The 22,669-nt window shown below is 41.6% G+C and overlaps 1 protein-coding gene across 3 annotated transcripts in view; it reads right to left on the bottom strand.

Moving 5' to 3' along the window:
* LOC123956836 (plasma membrane calcium-transporting ATPase 1-like) overlaps nt 1-22,669 on the bottom strand; it is a 121,382-nt gene that overhangs the window by 98,106 nt on the left and 607 nt on the right. Inside the window, exon 1 of one of the 3 annotated variants that reach the window (XM_046029306.1) lies at nt 21,747-21,921. The exons of 1 other annotated variant lie outside the window; for it this stretch is intronic. The gene's annotated coding sequence lies outside the window, so the exon portion shown is untranslated. Of the gene's footprint in view, nt 1-21,042; nt 21,190-21,746; nt 21,922-22,669 lie in introns of those variants that run through there. One more of the 3 variants, XM_046029307.1, reaches the window with a different exon arrangement.

Raw genomic sequence — 22,669 nt, 5'->3', positions numbered from 1 at the left:
TATCTTCTGTTTGGGAGGGGGATTGATTTCCGTAGCTAGTAAGTGGACCTGAAGATTATTTTTGTTAAACACAGCCGTGGGTGTTTTACATCATATCCTATGTCAGTAGAGTCTGTTACCCTTAACAAACGAGTTTAATTTATCCACCGTCTAAATGATGTTTGAGAGGCTCTGAAATTCTGGGAAACAACTGGTAACTGTTTTGGCTCATGTTGGAAATTGAGAGAAGTGGTTTGAATCTACAGGAAATACAGCACCTGAGAAAATGAATGAATGAATTATGTAAGGTAGCTCCGGTCTAACTCTCTTTGAATGGACTGTACTTGTATAGCGCCTTTCTACTCTCCCGGCCACTCACAGCGCCTTACACTCGTGTCACATTCATCCCATTCACACACTAATGGCAGAAGCTACCATGCAAGGTGCCAACTGCTCATCACTTGAAAGAAAATAATCATTCACACACACCCACCCACCCCCATCGTGAGCAATTTGAGGTTCAGTAGCTTGCCCAGGGACACTTCCACATGCAGACTGGAGGAGCTAGGGATCAAACCACTGATCTTCTGATTAGTGGGCGGTCCACTCTGATTGAGCTGCTTTACATGTAAACATGCAGTGCTGATCTTAACCGCAGTGCAGGTCAAACTATAGTGATCCATAAACAGCTGTTGGAAGCAGCTTATCTCAACCCTTTGAATCTTTAAAAGATCAACCGTGTATTAGCTTCACCACATCTAAATCAGCAGTTGACTGCTACAGCAGCACAGATCTAAAGTCACCAGGTTTCTGCTGCTGGTTGAAATGTCGAGCTGTCAGGGCGGCAATCAGTTTCTTTCCTTCCTCCTTTGCTTTATGTTTCACAACCTGCCCTCACTCTGAATTTCAGGCCATCCCTTATAATTGTCATTTATTAGTGACCATCACCCCCAACAAGGGCTGTGCAAGTAATCAAAATTTATTTTCAATTACGATTACATAAACAAGATAAGCGAGATAAAACGATTATTGTGCCACATTCTGCTTTGTGAAGATGCGCTCGTTCCGTCTTGTTTTTTTAAATCAAGCGCACCCCTTTTCTTTACAGTGGTAGCTCCTGCCTCACTCTTAAATCCCAAACTCTCTCTTAGCAGGCTGTTGCATGTTTAGTTCAGCTCAAGCAAAGATCACCAGGGGTTAACTGCTTTAACTTGTTAGTCACCTTTAATAGCTTAAGCCTACGGGCATTTTACCCTGCATAAACAAACTACTTTACTTTTCTAACTCACCGCTGGATCAAGTAATTGCATCTCCCGACCCCACGGTTGAATTTCAGCGACATGTTAAGTACTGAATTGTCGTCAACTCAGGTAGTTCACCTGTCACCTGCTCTGCTCCGTGGGTACACACCCACCACACACACACACACACCCACACACACACAAATACAAACGGAGACCCAGCCAGGCGTCCCATCCGCCCCTCTAAGCAGTTAGCCTAGGCAAACACTGCGTTGCTGTCATCGTCATGTGCTCTGAGATGCTGTTTAAAGTTCGACGACTAAACGACTACAGACCCGTCGCCCTGACCTCAGTGGTTATGAAGTCCTTTGAGCACCTTGTGTTGTCCCACCTAAAATCCATTACAGACCCACTCCTGGACCCCCTGCAGTTCGCCTACAGAGCCAACAGGTAGGTAGATGATGCAGTAAACATGCCCTTCACTACATCCTCCAGCACCTGGACTCCCCAGGAACCTACGCCAGGATCCTGTTTGTGGATTTTAGCTCTGCTTTTAACACCATCATACCGGCCCTGCTCTCAGCTGAACGTGCCTGACTCCACCTGCAGATGGATCACTGACTTCCTGACGGACAGGAAGCAGCACATGAAGCTGGGAAAACATGTCTCTGACTCCAGGACCATCAGCACCGGTTCCCCTCAAGGCTGCTTTCTTTCCCCCCTTCTCTTCTCCCTGTACACCAGCTGCACCTCTGGTCTGTCAAGCTCCTGAAGTTTGCGGATGACACCACCCTCATTGGGCTCATCTCAGGCGGGGACGGGTCCGCCTACAGGTGGGAGATCGACCATCTGGTGACCTGGTGCAGCCAGAACAGTCTGGAGCTCATCGCTCTGAAGACCGTGGAGATGGTTGTGGACTTCAGAGCCCAGCCCCACCCTCCCCCATCATCCTGTGTGACTCCCCAGTCACCACTGTGGACTCCTTCCGCTTCCTGGGCACCATCATCTCCCAGGACCTCAAGTGGGAGCTGAACATCACCTCCCTCACCAAGAAGAGGATGTACTTCCTGCAGCAGCTGAAGAAGTTCAGCCTGCCAAAGACAATGATGGTGCACTTCTACATCGCCATCATTGAGTCCATCCTCACCTCCTCCATCACCATCTGGTACGCTGCTGCAGAGAAGGTGATTGGCTGCAATCTTCCTTCTCTTCTGGACCTGTACTCCTCGAGGACTCTGAGGGCAGCAGGAAAGATTGCAGCTGATGCCTCCCACCCCGGACACAAACGGTTTCAGACTCTCCCCTCTGGCAGGAGGCTGCGGTCCATCAGGACCAAAACCTCTCACCACAAAAACAGTTTCTTCCCATCTGCAGCTAGCCTCATTAACAAGGCCCGGGCCCCCCACTAACACTCCCCCCTTGCAAATGATACAAATGTCTCTGCACATGTAAATACTGTTTCATCTCGTATCGGGCATAGACCTGGCACGTCGCACATATTTGTTGTTGATCTTTGTTGTTGTATATTTTTATGTTGTCAGTTTATATATTTATATGTACACAATATTCTCTTCCGTTATGTTACTTCTGCACAGCACAGACCCAGAATAATGCACATGTATATCTCTGCTTCGTTGTTTTTCCATTCCATATTTATATATTTCTACATTTATTTATGATGACTGTATGTCTGTCTGCGTGTAGCACCTTATCACCACAGCAAATTCCTCGTATGTGTAAAACACTTCTTGGCAATAAAGCTCCTTCTGATTCTAATAATGCTGGACTACTATTTCTGTTTTTCCAAGTCAATAAATAATCATGCTCAATAACAGTGATCTCAATATTGACTGATAATGATTTCTGCCATAACAGAGCAACCCTACTACCAACTACAGAACAGCCTGTGGGTTAGACATGTAACTGTCGCAGAGCCAGTAGACACAATGATCTCTCTTCTTTGCAAAACTTTACTGACACAAATGTTTCATCAGCAGCCTGTTGCCATTAACAACAGCCAACAGCTGCTTCAGACCTCATGATGTCCTCACTGCTGTCTTGTTAGTTGTTGCTGGTGAGTGTCTGTTTGTGACTGCTGGTCACAAGTTTTCAGTTTGCGGAGTCTGAACAGTGTCATGATTTCTGAAACTGAAGACCAGTTGTTCTGTTGCACATAACGTTACCAACTTTATAAAAGCAGCCACATATACAGTCCCCTCCAAAAGTATTGGAACGGTAAGGAAAATTCCTTTGTTTTTGTTGTTCACTGAAGACATTTGGGTTTAAGATCAAAACATGAGTATGAGACAAGAGTTCAGAATTTCAGCTCTTATTTCGTGTTATTCACATCTAGATGTGTTAAACAACTCAGGACATACCACCCTTTGTTTGAACCCACCCATTTTTCAAGTGAGCAAAACTATTGGAACATGTGACTGACAGATGTTTCTCATTGCCCAGGTGTTGCCTTTTAGCTTGATTGTCCGAACATTAAATAGCTCTGCATGACTAGTTTAAGTTTTCATCCTTGGCTCAAACCTAAGCCACTGTCAAGCTGAGAAAAGAAGGAAAATCGACCAGAGCCATTGGACAAACATTGGAATGTCCTGAAAAAGAAACTACTGAGCAACAGACGTCGAACAGGTCGGCCAAGGAAAACAACAGCAGTTTATGACAAAAATATCGTGAGAGCTGTGAAGAAAACCCCAAAAACATCAGTAAGTGACATCACCAACGACCTCCACAGTGCAGGGGTGAAGGTATCACAATCCACTGTTGGAAGAAGACTCAGAGAGCAGAAATATAGAGGCCACAGCACAAGATGCAAACCACTCATCAGCAGGAAGAATCGGAAGGCCAGACTGAAATGTGCAAAAAAGTACAGAGATGAGCTGCAAAAGTTCTGGAGCACAATCTTTTGGACTGATGAGACCAAGATTAATCTCTAGCAAAGTGATGGAAAGGCCAAAGTGTGGAGAAAGAAAGGAACTGCTTATGATCCGAAGCATACAAGCTCATCTGTGAAGCATGGTGGAGGTAATGTCATGGCTTGGGCGTGCATGGCTGCTTCTGGAACAGGCTCATTAATATTTATTGATGATGTAACTGATGATGGTAGCAGCAGAATGAATTCAGAAGTGGGCAGAAACATTTTGTCTGCCAATTTATGGAGAAATGCATTGAAACTAATCAGGAGGAAGTTTATCATGCAGCAGGACAATGACCCAAAGGACACTGCCCTCAAAACAAAGGACTTCATCAGGGGAAAAAAGTGGAAGGTTTGAGACTTGCCAAGTCAATCACCTGACCTCAACCCAATAGAGCTGCATTTCACCTCCTTAAGAGGAGACTGAAGGGAGAAACACCCCAAAACAAACAAGAACTGAAAGAAGCTGCGGTAAAAGCCTGGAATAGCATCACAAATGAAGAATGCAACAGTTTGGTCATGTCGATGGGTCGCAGGCTTCAGGCAGTTATTGCAAGCAAGGGTTATACCACCAAATATTAAATGTTATTTACTTTAAGATTATTTGTTCCAATACTTTTGCTCACCTAAGAATGCTGTGGTCTAATACAAAGGTGATATGTCCTTAGTTGTTTAACACATCTAGATGTGAATACCAGGAAATAAAAGCAAAATTCTGAACTCTTGTCTCATACTCATCTTTTGATCTTAAACCCAGATGTCTTCAGTGAACAACAAACACAAAGGAATTTGCCTTACCGTTTCAATACCTTTGGAGGGGACTACAAAAAGAAAAAGCTCTTACAGTAACATTAAAAGAAATCTATTTTTTTTCCCAGGGAAAAACGAGCAGAGGTGCTACATCACACAGCAAAGGCTACTTATTTAATGAGCTAGTGAGTGCAAAAAAAAAAACCTTCAGGGCTTTTACAAGCTGGGAAAGGTCACCACAACCAGTCCAGTCAGACACAGAGAGGTGAAAATGTATAAGGGAAAACTGACCAATTTCCTGCAGGAAACACTGAAGCGAGTCATACTTTATTTCATATCAATTTAGATATATATCTACATTAAAGAAACAGGTTTTGTCTTAATGTTGGCTGAAAAGCTGCAGCACTGACTTCATGTGTATCAGAGGAGACACTCCACATCCTCCACAGCACAACAGAGGAGTTAGCAGAAATTATGTTGTTCCAGTTGAAATAACTAGACTACTACCATATGTTAAATTATTTGTAACCTTTTTTTTCCTGCTGACCAACCCTCAACCACAGACACATGGCCATGATTCTTAGTTTGTTTTTATTTAGTCCCACTGAAGACATTCAGGAACAGAACACCTTTGTAAAACTGACAAACCTGGCGTATGTTTGATTAGCAGCAGATTATTCTGCTATCTACAACTACAATGATGAATCAAGGCCTTTAGTTTCACTGTGAGCTTTCTGGTGTGACTGTGGACATATAGAGCTACAGTGGACAGGGACATAAAATCAATCAATCAATCAATCAATAAACACTACTACTTTAGAACTATTTGCATTGAGTAAAGGTCTGGTGTTAGTTGGAGGTGAGAGTCCCAGTGGATTAAAAGGATAGACACGTCACTACTAATAGGGATGGGCATTTCATATAAAAACAATATTTGATTGTGTGACACACACAAACAAACAGAGAGACAGTGAGAGTTCTTCGCTTTCTAATAACGACGACTATTCTAATATTTTAACTTTACCTGTGTTAACTTTTCCTGATTATTGGCACCGAAACCGTAGTTCAGGGGTCACGTTCCAAGAATATTCTCCATCATTAACTGATTTTTTTTTTTTTTTAAATGAACAAAGAAATCGTGAGACGGTACATCATTTTGACAGAGACTAGGGGTGACCTACCGTAACGTTAAGTAATTCACATGCAACACTGTCAGTAACAAAGGAGGTGAAAAAAAAGAGGGATAGATGCGGTGGAGGGGGAAGGACAAGAAGTGATAATGTTCATCAGCCAGTGGTAGCTAATGTTACAGGGGAAGCAAGGAGGCAAAAATCATTCATCTGCTTTGTGTGGTAACATGAAACAAGTCACTGTTCATCTTTTCTCTTCATGCCCTTGTAAATATATAATCTCTAAGTTCTGTATATTAAAAGTGGTTGTGAATCAAATTGTTTTTGAAAATTAAATGCTATAAATAGGCTATATCAACGTTTTTCCCGGCGCACTGTGCTGATTCGATACAGCGTCACTATATTAGCATAATGCTACAGTTGCAGTTAGGCCTACTAATGACAGAAATACACAAAGTGCAACGCTTGTTAGAAAATAGGTTTACCTTGAAGACTCCGTCAGAATTTCTTCGAAGGATGGAGGGATGAAATTTGACTGAGGCGGCTGCCTTGTAATTCTCTGTGCAGGAAAAAACCCTGTCTAAAAAGCATTAAAGGTTCAGTGTGTTAGTTTTAGTGGCATCTAGTGGTGAGGGTTGCGAATTGCAACCAGTGGCTCACGGTGCATTCACGTGCTCCTCAGATGGTCCCATTTCCTGAGTAGTGAAGTTGTTCTTCCGACTTCAGTGTGTGTTCATGTGCTCTTAAGTCCGAATGTGGAATCAACATGGATGCTACTACAAACATTTGTTGGATTAGCATTATCAGAGCACATAAAGAACACGCAGACATCTAGTTCACTCTACAAGGACAGAAAACTATCCGTTATAACCATATTACAAATTACATGTATGCAAAATATGTATATGCAATACGTTATTTTGCACAAATTAAAGTGCTGTATACTTCTTTATGTCCCATGTACACTTTGTTTTGCAATAAAGATTTAAGGAGGAAAAAAAGATTCTGATTATTCTGATCACACATCAATGCACCGCTCCCCACTCCCTTTCTCTATGGCCGGCACGCTCTGTCGGCTCTTGCGCTAAATAATACGCGTGGGCATCCAATTATCCAAATATTTCTTCTTTTCTTACTTCTAATAAACCAGACGACTACTACTAACGTTGCTTCTTCTTCTTCCTCTTCTTCGTATGTATTCAACGTAGTGACGAAACGCGCTCTGTTGTGCTGGTTGTCCATTTCAGCTACTGTGGCACAGTATGTAGACAGAAATGGCTCATTGTAAGGTATAAAAAAATACGGGTTATTATGTAAGGTCTTTATACACCACTGAAAACATAGTTATGGATATTATATTGCATTTCATTGCAGAGGTCATGTCTACATTAGAGTATTGGAGTCATTACAATGAGCATTATTCATCTGCCCATCCAGCTCTCTGTCGGGAGAGTCTTGAAGAGTACGGAAAACCCTTCTGTCTTATTGATCAGTAATGCTACAGCCTCACACTGCAGACTGAAATATCTCTTAGCATCATGTCCTCACAGTACAAGAGTCAAACTGGGAGATTCAGACAGCAAACACACAGTAACTGCCTGGAGGAACTCTCCCAGTGGAACTCCTTGTCCACTGGAGGAACTTAACAAAATATAACGTGTTACGTTATATTTTGTTAAGTTCCTCCCCCAAGCCTGCCTATGTTTACAATTTGCCAAATTGGCACCAATAAAATATGCCGAATTAGCTATTGGCAGTTCCTGATAGTATGATTGTACATCACAAAATTACTTTGTAGTACCTTAATTTTACAGGCTGTTGCTGCAACTGTTGACCGTGCTGGTTAGGGTTAGGGATAAAGCCAGCCTACAATAACCAATTTCCTGTTGTTTTCTGAACACCGGCATGTACTTGTCCCTTTCACCACACGCAGTATCTCTGCCTCACAACACTCCCTCCATGTCCACCCAACTTGAACCTCTGGTAACATGTATCTATCGCTCTTTGTTTTTTTCCACCCGCCTGTGTAACGACGTACATATGAAATGGAAAAAGAAAAAGGGCTAAAAAATGTTTTTTTATGACAGTAAGATTACGTTTTTTGGTTACACTCTATTAGTCGCCTAACACTTCCTGAAATCCAAACACACATTGCTGTGCACAACATTTAGTAGGATTTTCTTTCCTATTGTGAAGTGAAACACCCATCAGGCTCTTCCAGTCCTAAGCAGTGACACAGCACATTACTCAGCCTCAGATGACTGTCGGTGGAGCATCTTGTGACTGGGAAAAGAGTGGAAAAAAAGATTCACAGTCTGCTGTTTGTTGGGCTGAAAACCAGTTGGACAATGTAACACCAAACATTCCTGGGTTTTATGAAAAATAACTGTTGAGGCTGACAGAGAGTGGAGACTGAAACACAAGCTGGCATTCATGTCAACGGGTGGGATGGGTGTATCTAACAGTCCAATCAGAGTGTAACCGGGTGGTATTCAGAGGAGGAATGTGAGTGAGGAGGTGACAGAAGAAATGAGTTTCTGTCTCAGCGTTCAGTATGAGGATCTACCGCAAGAACAACATAACGACAGCACATGTCAGAGTGTCCCAACCGGAGTCCAGCCCGACTTAAGAATGCAGCGATACCCATTTAAAGTACTGGTAACGATAAAGGAAATATGTGAATGTACATGCAGTGGGTCAGGAACAACTTTTAGAAAAACATTACAGGAGGAGATAAGATGTTGTTTATCAGGTTGGATTATTAGGTAAAGTTTCTCGGAGAGGACATGTAGAAGCATGTAATTATCCAGCCTTTCTCTTAGGGACAGTGAGTGCAGTAGAGGCTGCTATCACAGATGATCACACCAGTAATCCTACAGCAGAACTGCGTGCAATACATTTATAGAACAATAACGTAATGCAGTGTTTTTAAAATGAAGTTTATTTATTGTAATGTAACGCTTTCAGAAACCTTCTAAATAATATAGATACAGTTTGCACAAGCCTGAAAAGCTTGCCAGTGTATAAACTACCACATAAAGTTAAGAAGTGATTTGTTGTATCAGCTTCACATTATATTACACACATATCTTAATCAGTTGGAGAAAAAAAAGGTTTTCAGATTTGACATTTTGGGAAACAAGATCAGAGTTTGGGTCAGATTGGTGCATCCCTAACTGAAAGTTATAATAAAATTTCTGTTTAACTCCTTTCGGTGTCTGTACTTCAGATGACTATTTGACTCCTTTCAGCACGTTTGCCTCACTTCACCTTCTTACAGTCCTCAAACTTCAGCTTCTACTTCCACAGAAATACATTTCCAAAGTCAAAGGCGCTCTCATCTGCAGAAACGTACATTTCTTTAACTACCAGCGTACATATTAGGAGCAATTTGGGGCTCAGTGTCTTGCTCAAGGACACACCAGCTTAACCACCAACCCTGCAATGTTTTAATACCCTGTGCTAACCTGGTGTGCCGCCTGAGCTACAGCCAGCATACTGATCAGAAAATTAGGTGTTTTTTGTACAGACACAGCAACAAGCTCTTCCCCATGCTGCTGAAAGCAGAACACAACAGTAAGTCACGTGAAAACTGTATGTGAAACTGTGCTGTACGGACAACCACACACACACACACACAGACAGCTCTCATGGGCCTCTCCTCCACCCTCTCCTGCTCGTTTTTTTCCGATGAACTTTGAAATGAAAAACCACTTCAGTTTCACTGAGCACATGATCGCGCAGAGCTGAGGCCAGAGGCTATGAAAAACACAATCACAGGTCAGAAGAAGTAACCTCCAGATCTGATTTTGGCATTTTGGAGTTCAAGAAACTCAAGCAGAGAGCAGCTCAGAATAAATTCAGCCTTATACAAAAAGTTAAGATCTTTCCTGAAACCTGACAAGCAAGCAGGTCCCTGTTCCTTTTAGATGGAAAATCATCTTGCCCCAGTTTGGAGAATCTTGGCTGTGACAGAAGAGTGTGTGTTCAGATCGGAGCTGTGTGTTTCTAGGTGTTCAGGCTGTGATCAATGGATGCGTGCTGATTGTGTGCAGTCACCGTGGCCAAACAGAGCCACGCCCAGCTCTCCAACACAAACACTGCATTCCACCGAGTCCACTCGTCGTGCACACAGACCATCAGGACTAGGACTGAGGTCTAACCAGGATTCAGACCTGGTAGACAAAGGTAGTAGGTGTGTGTGTGTGTGTGTGTGTGTGTGTGTGTGTGTGTGTGGTAGAGTTCCATGTTGGCAGAGCTCCCAGTCAGCTTGACATCACACTGACAGGACAGGGGAAAAAAAATAAATATAAAAAACACAGCAGGGAGTCTCTGCAGCGTCTGCAGTCTTAACAGGAACCAGGACTGACTGTCAGCAGCAGGGTTTCCCCACAAAACTGTTTAGCCACCCAACCCCTGACTCACCTCGTCTCGTGACCAGTTTTGGCAATGTTTTAAAAAGCATTTAGGAAAGTGGGTCCATAGCTGCACTGCCAAAACTAACTCATTAAATATTTAATTTGAAATACACTTGTGGGATGGGGGTTTCCTGAATAATACATGAAATTGCAAAAATGGGTTAAAATGGGTTGGTGTTATGTGTATGATATGTACCTAGATACATGGTCCACAGTGCAATACAGAAACAATACATTTGTAACAATATGATACACCGCAGTTTAAAGTTGATTTAAAAATATTGAGTATTATTTTGATTAAACTCAGATTTAATAAGATTAGATGTTTTATTGGTCATATTGGAGAGACACGTTGGTCACTAAATCACCCATCTGAATTTGTATTTTTCAACAACATTGTATGGATGCAAAGTCCTTGGAAATAAAACAGTTAATGGCGCAGCAAGCGGCGAAGGTTTGTGGCCCGCTGGCACATTTTTTGACCCCGTTTGTTTATGTAATCATGTCGTCAAAGCACTGACTCTATGTTCATCTTTACAACCCTTCTTTTTTCCTGACATTGCGACATGCTGCTCTGATTAATTGTTGGGGAGTGGTCACCTATTGAGCAGAATCAGAAATCTCGTAGCTACTAGATAAGGATGTAAACAATCCCATCGCTCATTAAATGCATGGTTGTTGATGTGTGATGTAGCTCCAATGCTTGTTTTCCCTGAAGCGGAAACGGAGCTGGAATGAAACGTGACACGCACGCGCACACACACACCACCTGTTGGCTGTGTGAGTACAGGGAAGTGAAATTTCGACTGTTGCCAACACAACATGGGGAAACCATCCAGCCTTCACTTCCTGTTGGCTCTCCATCCACCCTCCATCTGCTCACTTCCTCCTCTGACCAATGCCTTTCTCTGAATATCTCTGGGAGGACACACACACACACACACACACACACACAAACACACCCACCCACCCACCCTAGAATCTATAAGTACACCTCAGACTGAAAGACTCCAGAGTCTGAGTGAAACCTGGTCCTGCTGATAGACCTGATGGACTCATTCTCAAGATCCTTTGGCGTCAGTTTGTAACGCACAAGGGAGCCCCTTAGCGTCATAGTTCAACAAAATGTGGGAAGTCCTGTAGCATAATTTTTAACGCTAAATTAGGTATAGGATATTTAACAGAAAACTCTGAGGTGTTTGGGGTGGATGGGTGGGCCAGAAACCGGACTTTCAGTCAGGAGATTGACTGAAAGTTGCCCGTGTGAAACAAAAAGTCAACGCTGAATGTTATTATTTAAGTAAGGTAATCACCATAAATTACGCAAGTAACGCTACTTGACTTACGTAAGTTAAGTCACTTAAGTGAAGCCAAACCCTGACCTTATCATAACCCTAACCAATTAGTTTTAGTGTCTAAACCTAACCGACGATTCACAATATGCCCTTTCTCCGGACATAGCATATTTTCTTATTGCTAACCTGAACGGACGTTGCATACTTTTTGTAGCTAACTTGACGGTGGAGCCCTACACATCAAAAAGCAACGCTAAAGAGGTACCCAAGGCATTACAAAGTGACGCCAAGGGGTCTGGACCAAGAGTCCACGTGACGAGTTGGGAGTGAAAATGTGCTGTTGTTTGTCACAGCAATGATATGAATTTGTCAACTGACTTTTAATAAAATTTACACATCAATGTGGGTTTAATTTCTCAATTAATCTTCCAGAAAATGCACAACATACAGTGATATAAAATTACATAGTGTGATAAAGGACTTTATCTACATTCCTAACATGTCACAACCTTCATTTTGTAATGTGAAAATTCCTCTAGTTTATTTGCGAGAGTGTGAGCACACCAGTTTGTGATGAGATATCACACCATTATGTCCTGATTGGAAAAAACTAACTTTGAGGGCAATATGCTCAGTCTTCAATGCTCAGGAGTGCTCACACAAAGCCAATGGAAATTACCAACATCAATAAAAGTACAACATTAAATGCAACCAAACACATACACAAACTAACAGAATTAGATTTAGGATTGAGGATGAAGGGCTTCTAAACATTTACGTTTAGACAGTGATGAAATAATGAACCACTAACTGAGTCAGTTCACTTGCAGCTCTGTGCTGTGTGTGTTTCAGTTCTGGTAGCCCGCTGGTAAAAAACCTCTCTGCTCTCTGATACACACTCTCTCTCCTGCAGCATCCCTCTCTTTATTCTCTCATCTTTATCAGTTGTTAACATGCTGCAGAGGGATGCCAAGTAAGCTGGAAGCATTAAACTCACACACACACACACACACACACACACACACACACAGTGCACTACAGAATCTGCACAAACACTGGTCTAATACACACAGCTGCTCAGTCTCGGACCTGAGTCAGTTTAATATATAATACTGAACATCAAGGTATTTTCAGACAGCGAGCAGTTGTTCTCCCTGCCTTCACTGCTTCTGATGTAAACATGACAGCAGTCGTTACTTGCTGAACGATGAAATTAAATTATCTACATAATTTGATGTTCTATGAAATGAGCACTTTTAGATCACACATAACTCTGAAAACATGAACAACCTGAGGATTACTGGGGCTCAGCAAACTGATAATTATTGATCCTCATAGTAACGGTTGACACCCAACACCGTTCCAACTCACAAAGCAGCATTCCCACGCCCCCAGGTGTGTTAGTACACAGCAACACACACACAAACACACACAGCTCAGCTCAGCTCACTGCAGCTGATCACATTCACAACAAGCTTCAACACCTCTCTGCACCAACAGCTTCATCAGGATTAAGATACACACACACACACACACACACACACACACACACACACACACACGTGAACGTGTCACAGCAGCACCTTCATCTTCAGGGGGTGATAAAAGTTAATGTTAGAGCACAGGAGAGAGGAAAAATTTGCTAAAACAGACAAACACTCCAGAAAACCTCCTTCAGGATTTCAGATCAATAATATATAATGATGAATAATTTCTTTCATAATCTGGATTTCCCTTGTAACCTTGTTATTTTCCCTCTTATCTGATTTTTAATCACATCACGTCTTTCTTTTTTCCATGAGTAATTTGTGTTACTAGTTTACTTTATTCTTATTATGTCAGTATGTACATATTACAGATGGAAAGATGTATGAAACCAGGGACAGTGACAGAGCCCTTATGACATCTGTAAGAATAGCACAGCAGCATCAAAAGTATTTTTAATGGTTTGGCTTTGTTATTGAAGATGAATCATTGCTTCCTCTTCAAAATTTAGAACTTTTCTATTTGGGTTTTATGTTCTCACCTCAGAACCTGATCCATTTGTGTCAGATGGGCGTGGTTTCCACTTGAATGTGGTTTACAAAACAGCACAAGCTGCTTGTGTTGACCTACATTGATGTAAAAAAAAAAAAAAAAAACTTACAATACTTGGGCCTAATGGGAGGTTAGCTGCAGCCTGGTTTTACACCTCTGGCTCATTGTCCAACAACTCAACAACTCAGATTTTTCCGTGGTTCAAAGAGGTCTGCTGTCATGCTTATTGACAACTGTTTCCCTGAGTGGAAAAACAACTGACCAATCAGAGTTTTGTGGGTGGGATTAGGACTGGTGATGTCCTCTTCTTGTGAAAGAGCCAGAAAAATGTCTTCGAAGTGTGGATTTTGGCAGCTGTAGATGTTGTACAGAAATAACAACTCTTAAATCAACATATTTCTTTGATTGACATTAGCAAATAGTCAAAATAACTCCCCCTCCAGTCAGAGTCTGGTAAAAACATATATGTCTCTAAATTCAAACAGAAGGGAGGACTGGACATTACAAATTACTTTCTGACCTAAATTTTATCTTATCAGTTTCAATGAATAGTGTAAATTGTAAATACAAACACCAACGACATCCAGCCAGATATTCAAAGAACCAATCAGCCCACAGTCCAGTAATTATGGTTGATCCTACTTTGTTGTAAATAAAATAAAACATGTGAGCTTGACTGAGTCATGTATTTGTTTGAGTGATAGGTCGGGAACAGTTAGCAGTCACTGGAAACATCATACAAAAGGGTTGTTCATTTTAAATTTAGTTTCCGGTTCCCAAAATATCTGGATTCATTTACACTCATCTCTTCTCAAACTGTGTATCTCTCTTTACAGTTTTTTTAGCAACACATTAGCAAAGAGAAAATGCACAAAATATACAAAAGGAAATGGCTTCTTATGTTTAGATTAATTAGGCCACTAATGAAAACAAACGTGTCTGTTTTCTCAACCAACAACAGGTGGTAAATTTGAATATTTACATTTTAGTTTTTTAATGTCAGTTACCAGCAAATAATGAAAGCTGAATTTTTGATAAGCAGATTTGATCAAATGCAATTGAACCCTAACCCTTGTTAACTAACAAATACTACAAGTGTAGGTGGTTTTAGTTTTAAAAATGCTGTTGTTGAATGTTCATCTTGCGGCTCAAACCTTCCTGTCTGTCACACTCACATTCCCACCCACTAAACACCTACCAACCACGACACACACACACACACACACACACACACGTTATGTAAGTGTGTGTCAGGAGGACACTCTCAGGCCCCATCCACACTACTGCGTTTTTGAATTAAAACGGAGACCTTTTGCTACATTCGCACCTCGAGTCCAGACTACAATGGCGAAAACGAAGACCTAAAACAGAGAACCCGATTTGCGTTTCAAAACTCCGGAGGGTGTTTTAGTGAAGATGGGCAAAAATGGACGACTTTAGAAACGATGACGCAGCCGCTTACGCTCGGCTCTCTGATTGGGTCTTATAAGTCATGAAAAGCAGAAACACGATGCTACTGACCGGGTTTATGACATGGAATCTTTATTAAAATATTATGTACCGTGCAAATAACACTTATCTGCCTACAGTTGTACTGTGCATGTCGCCGTATTTACTTTGCAACGACTCCCAGTCTGTTTTCCGCCGCCACACTCCTGTGTTACATTCAGAAATAGTCCCAACTTGTTATCGGTGCATGCAAAAAAAAAAAAAAAACAAAAATAAAAACCCCATCTTCGTCTGTATTTATTTTTTCTTTCGCCAAATCTTCTGTAACTAGGAAGAGACCATCTGCTTCATGTTTACACTGGCACACGCATGCAGCCAATAGATGTGCGTTTTCAGTCGTTTTAATGTAGACGGAGATCAACTCCAAAACGCAGCTAAAACACTGGTGTGGACGTATTCGTTTTAATTCTCCGTTTGTAAACTAAAACGGAGTAGTGTGGATGGGGCCTCAGATGGTCCAGTTTAGATTCACCAATCCTGCTGAGGCCTCCACGTAATCTGTGTGGATATTTTCAAAAAGCAGGTGCAAAGTCAACGAGCAACGAAGGGGTCTCCATGTAAGACAGTCACATCCAGTGAGGAGAATTACAACACCACGATGGGAGATCCATCAGTGTCACCTTGACCATGTCCATGGTCCAACTGTCTACTCACCAGAGGAACAAATCCTCTTCTGTGTGTTTGTAGTCATTCTTCATATTTAGGTTAGTTTCACCAGTCAGTTAGCTGCTAAGGGAACCTGAAGCATCAGTACTGTTGCTATGGTAATCTGCAGTTTAACATGCGTTGTGTAGCACTGAGGAGACCTTAATTCTGCATGTGTTGCACATTCTGCTGGTGCACATGAATCGGAGTGAAGCAAAGACAAAATCCTCAGCATACATTATAATTTCAATATTATATATCATACTATATGACTTATTCTTCAAAAATAATGAACCTGACCTGAAGCTGCAGTATGACCACTTATTAAACGGGGTTAAGCTTCTATCCCCATGTAGAACTGAAAAGACGCCAGCCAATCAGAAGCCAGTTTTTCCAAAATTCTCAAATAAAGCTGCCATTCTAACTGAGTCTTAAGCAATAGCGAACGCACGCACAAATACGGAGTTCTTGCATTTTATAAAAAAGAGATTTTTATTCTCAATCCGGCTTTCCAGGTTATTAATGGTTACATTTAAAAATGGATAAATAAATTAAACATCACATACGGTCAAATTTCAGCAGTTCTCCGTTGCAGTGGGGTGAACTCTTTCCTGCCAGCAGGGTTATAAAATAATGATAAAGGCCAACAGCTCTATTATAACCACAAACACTGACGCTCTACTGAGACGAGAGCTTGCATATCTTACATATAGGACTGAGCCATCAATAATTGATGTGGACTTACATAAGAGGCAACGCTTCTGGATCTAGTTCACAGGGAGGGATTTCCGTCTGCAGAGGGGTTTCCACATTTGATTGAATTTTAAAAACCTCTATCCACACCCGCATAACAACCAGTGTGTTTGCTGGGTTTGTTAGGTCCCAGCTGTGAACGATATCGTACTCCAGCAGCTACAGGAGCACGAGTCTCTGTAGATGTAGGACCTTAAGGTGCCGACGCAGCGGTGGATCATCGTCTCCATTCTGATCAGAAGAGCAAATCCTTTACACTGGATTTACTCACTCACAGCGCAGTGGTTAGTGTTACATTTATGACTCTGATAATATGTCAAGGTCAGTGGCGTCCCTCATACAGACGATTCTGCAGTTATCTAAATATCAGGCACTGGTGTTACCTACCTACATCTCTGCGACCGGTTCTTAGATTTCTCAAAATGCAGTCCAAAGTTCAAGTTTGTAAATTCAAACGTAAAGATACAGATTTAATGAAATGTTGTTTCTTCAGGCCGAGTATAAGAACTGACAAAATGTCAAAAAAGCATCAAGGCAAAAACATAAAACCTGAGTGCAATAAAAGACTGTGTGAAGAGAAAGAGACGTTTGAAAGAGCATGTTTGTTCAAATAAAGTGCACATAGCAGTGTAAAAAAATAAAACAAGTTATGTAACTATTATATTATTTATTTGAACTGAAAAGTATCTCAATGTGCTAGAAAGCATCTCTTCTTGTTACTTTAGTTTTTCTACATGGTCCCTGATAACTACATGTCCTCAAAAAATATATTATTTTCAGTTTTCACCATTTTACTGACAACTGTCATTAACCAGTATATGTGTGTGTGTGTGTGTGTGTGTGTGTGTGTGTGTGTGTGTGTGTGTGTGTGTGTGTGTGTGCTTTTTTAAACACACACAGTATCATGAGTATTACAACTCAGAGTTCAGCAGTGGAATTTTTTTCTGTCTCTGGATGACAAAGATCTATAAACCAAGTCCCAGAATGTTTGGACTCCATCTGAATCACAGAGGTCAGAATGGCACACTTTTTGCAGCCTTAAATGCAATTTATACTTCTGCGTCAAATCGCCTACGCCGTAGCCTGACGTGCACATCCTCAAAAATGTAACTACACATCGAGGTGACGCGGACCACGAGAACTGCGATTGGACGGCTGGGTAGCCTTGCAATGCCTCTGAGCCGACCGCAAGTGCCCCATGCTTTGAAGTAAATTTTACTAGCGGCCAAACCAGTGGCTGTAACACGGTGGATCAATATATTTGACAATCACAAGCAGAGCGAAATGACTCATTTCACTATCAGAATGTGATCCATTCGGTCGTTAACATTTTAAAAGTATATAACAGTCGCATGTATACAATTTAACCCCCATTCACGTAAGTGGAGGGCTAAAATGGAAGTTAGCCTGCTCGGCCGGCAAAAGTCAACACAGTTGATGCTGTAGCGCTACAGCCAACTAGCGTTTGGCGGTGTAATTGTAGAACGACGGAGACACCGACACACCAGTATAAATGCATGGCTCCTGAGTCAGGGTTACGGATATACACATAGCCCTGATGCAGGAGTGTAAATTAAGCTTTACTCCAAGAATCCAGCCGTAACGCGCCGTAGCTGGACTCAGTGGATTTTAGCCGTTACTGTAAGCGTAGCAGGTTGGTCTGAGGTATTGACACTTAAACGGAAAACTGTCCCCTACCCACTGTAGTTTCAGCTGGAAGATGAGTGGCGAGTTCGCTATGAGCCACAAGCTCGCTCTCTCTTAGCTTTAATAAACAAAATAAACTCACAAAAATGTGAAGAGGAAATATTCTTACACCTATTTTGCTTATTAAACAGAAAAATACAACCATACATCTTCTAAATTCAAGTTTCTCTCTTTCATCGAGCGAAGACTAGCTAAATAGGAATAGCTAAATTGGTTCAGGACCCTGAGCCGAGCAGGAAATATTGTGGCAGACCCGTCCCACCCTGGACACACACTGTTTCAGTCTCTCCCCTCTGTCAGGAGGCTGCGGTCCATCAGGACCAAAACCTCACGCCACCAGTTTCTTCCCATCTGCGGCTGGCCTCATTAACAAGACCAGACACCTCCACTGACAGTGACTCTCATGTTTATTCCATATTTTTACTTGTACTTATACTACTACCTGTTTCTGACAAATTGTCTTGTTAACTCAGCATAAAAAAAAAAAAATACAAATTTAAACTAGACAGAAACAAAACAAAATTGAACAAAACTATTTCTAACAGTCACCAGCTCAGGTTTGGTCAAACTCTCCGCGGTTGCTGGCCTCTTTGTGCTGGGGTAGCTCGCAAAACAGACGCCCACGCCTTCTTCATAGAAACATGGCTACACTATAACTCCTGATCTGATGTTACAATGAACAGGACCAGACATCAACTGATAAGTCGTCTGTACATATAATGTAATAACCCCAAAACATCGGATTTGGAGCCGCCATTTTGAAACCAGTTTCTGCAAAGACAACAGCCTCAGTCACCCACAGTTCACTGCAGCCACGCATCACATCACCATATGTAGTCCATGATGGACAGCAGGCACAATCACATCCACGGTGGGCTGGTTGGACAGTTCAACAACCAGTGAGACACAGACCTAAACACTCAACGTTCACCAGTCTGTTTGTCAAAGCGTCTTCTGGGACATGTAGGAAAATCATTGCTTTATGATGTACACAACATATTGATACAAGTGAAATAGAAGGGAAAAAACTGAATTAATGCTCAATGGGGAGAGCAGTTCATCCACAGAGAACAGACCAATCAGACAGATCAATTTAAAAATCTAAATATAACAATATTTGCCGGAGGACACCAATTGATCACAATCACTAATGCAAACAAAAAGAGCCACTTATATAAGACCAGCTGTTCAATATCTAACTTTAAAACTTGATGCACAAGAGCTCGTCCATCTGGTGATCGTCAAAGTAACATCAGCCAAGTGCTTCACCTGCAATTTTAATAATCAATTAATCATTTAATTAGTTTAAATATATAAGAGTGTTCAAAACTAAAGCTTTTGTCTGTTCAAGATCATTAAAAACTCAACTTTATTTTATGAAAGTTAAAATAACAAAGTTAAAAGTCATCACATCACTTTCTAATTGTTTAATCAAAAACGGTAATAATAATAATAATAATCATAATAATAATGTATATCACAACATCACGGAGCTAGCAGTTTACCTAAAAGCCAACACTTTACAGTTCTTTCAGTAAAACCACCTGGAGCATCACAGGTAACAGAGGAGAGAGTGTCACCTGAGCTGTCTGCAGGAAAGAGTCAGACTGACTGTAATTAAATCAAAGTGAAATTAAATCTATTCTTCTTGTTGCTGCTGAAGGAGTCTGAACCTCCTGCAGGACATTAAGAGGACAGCCACACTGAGTCAGCACCCGTCGCTTCCTGTGGCCATCAGGACCTCAGCAGCAGCTTCAGAAACAAATAGAGCACTCATCTGCCTGAATGACTGTATGTCCAGTTAATAATTTCTCAATTAAATGATTAATCGCTTGTCTATAAAATGTCAGAAAGAAGTGAAAATATACATCATAGTTAAATCAGAGCCCAAAGAAGTTTAGAGTGATATAAAACAGAGAAAAGCAGCAAATCCTCCCATTTGAGAGGCTCGAATTAGAAAAATGACTTTAACAACTAACCGATTACCAAAATAATTGGCAAGTATTTTTTGGACAATCAATTAAACCACTTATTTCACCTCTCGCTGTAATGGGTGTGAGCCACCTTGCCTAAATTGAAGACCACCTCTGCTAACTTCATAAAAAATAAATGTACTTTTTATTAAACATTACAATGTTATTCTTCAGGGAAAAGGTGCCATTTCTCACAATGAATGCTGGAACATTTCATGGGGAAAACCCTGAACAGTAGTTCTTAGATTTTAATATATTATCCTGAGAAGACACCCACAGACTCCCACACATCATTTATCCCAACTATCAAAATCCATCTCTAATGTTTTACCTGACAAAGGCCTGAGGACCGAAAACGTGTTAATCAAGTGAGAGTTTTTGATCCAGTGCATCTGTCAATAAGATTATGTGGTGTGCACAAACTTTGTCATACTTAAATATCGCTCTAGAAGGTTTATGAAATTGGGTTATGTGTCAACACCCATATTGATTAGGTACATCAGAGCAGTGCAGCACTAATTATCTGCTTTCTCACTTGAATTCAAATGAATACAAACACGTTTTTGGAAGCAAATGACAGACCTGTGGACTCACAAGTGGTGGAATATGATAAATTCATTGCTGACAACAAGCTAGCTATTTTTCCAGTAAACAACATAGTCACTGTGCCATTGCTCACCTCATAATCACCTAGAAGTCTTCATCTATAAACGGACATTAAAGTTTTCCTTTGCTACTGATTTTCTTTGCAAAGAGCCTCCTCTGTTTGGTGAATTTACCAGCAGAGGAAAAGAGAAGGAGCAATGCCCTCGTTTGGAGGTCACAAGCTGAGGAGGAGTCACCATGAGCCAAGATGCGGGATCCCCCCTCCTTCCTAACGCAATAAGGCAGGACACACCCAGATAGGGGGGTGGATGAAATAAGAGGAGAGGAGGAAAAGGGAGCAGAGCTGCTACTGGTGTTCATCCGCGCATCTTAGCAGATGACGTCAGGAAGGTTCTTCGCGAGCTTGAACGCCCGTTAATTAAAATAAAACGGTCTCGGTAACGATTTCTTCCCACCTTCGCTCACTGTCGCCCGTCATAATGACAGCGTGAAAAGCACAAGTATGCCTACTATGTTCAATGTGAGTGCTAAATGTGGGCAAACCACCCCAACAAACTGAACCTTCGCATCATCACAGCAGTGCGAGGACACATTTTAATACCAAAATCGAGCAACAAACGCAGCAACCAGTGTTCCCTTCAAAGAGCCCTGTTTTTTTTAGATCAAGTTACAAGAGACCATTTTAATCTACTGATGACAAAGAGTACTTTTGGTTACCAAGGTAAATATAACTCGGAAAAAACAAAACATTGCAGACAGAGATGAGCAAACTGTTACCAGACACTCGGAGACATCCGCAGGCGGTCTGATTGCTGCCGGCAGCCACTGCAACAGTCGATAACGTTACCTGCAGTTCTGTCGCCCGGGGAGACCCGTCACAAAAGCGCCATTCACTATCCGACTATTTTAAATTACATTTCTTTGTTACATGGACGTGAATATTTGGTATATCTTTAAAAAAGCATATTCGAAATAACGGGAAACAGCTCTTCAATTCGGCGTGCATCCACTACATATACACACAGCTTATTTTACTAAAATTATAACTTTAACAACTGACACGCACTCCTGGGTGGAAAATAAACAGCAGTGTGGTAGAAACTGGCGAGCACTGCGTACCAAGTCTAAAAGTTGATATTTTATCAACATTAAGTGCTATTCGATCTATTGTCGGTGTCTTCATTTCTAAACGTTGGTACACTGCTACTTTGTGTATATTAACATGCGTTTTGATTAGTCGGAAGGCGATGTAAGTTGGCGTTTAACCTCCACATTTTTGAATGGGAGACTTGACAGCGTTGACTGCAGACTAGAGGAAGGCACGTATCGGGGCTGCAACCTAGCTAACTGTCGGGACGTTTGACGGACAAGAAACGGACACAAAACGTTCCTCGTGAGTTTGCAAGACACTAATGACATTAATCTCGCGGAAAATACAATAAAACTGAGGTTATAATGGCCCTGAACGGGATAGTTGTACGCTCACACCTGTAGAAAATCCCAAACATCGCCCATAGTTGCTAATAAGTGGGTGTCAAGGTAAAAGAAACAGCGGTTGTGAACGTTACCCGGATGCTAAGCAGTGCGGACAACTGGGGACGCCACAGACTCATAAAAACACGTTAAAACTTAAATTCACTTTAACGGGCACCGGCAGACACACGACGCTATGTATGTTTCTTGCCATTCAGCCACAAGTG

The sequence above is a fragment of the Micropterus dolomieu genome, linkage group LG18, assembly GCF_021292245.1.
Source record: "Micropterus dolomieu isolate WLL.071019.BEF.003 ecotype Adirondacks linkage group LG18, ASM2129224v1, whole genome shotgun sequence".
Lineage (NCBI taxonomy): Eukaryota > Metazoa > Chordata > Actinopteri > Centrarchiformes > Centrarchidae > Micropterus > Micropterus dolomieu.
This window is presented reverse-complemented; position numbering and strand designations above follow the sequence as displayed.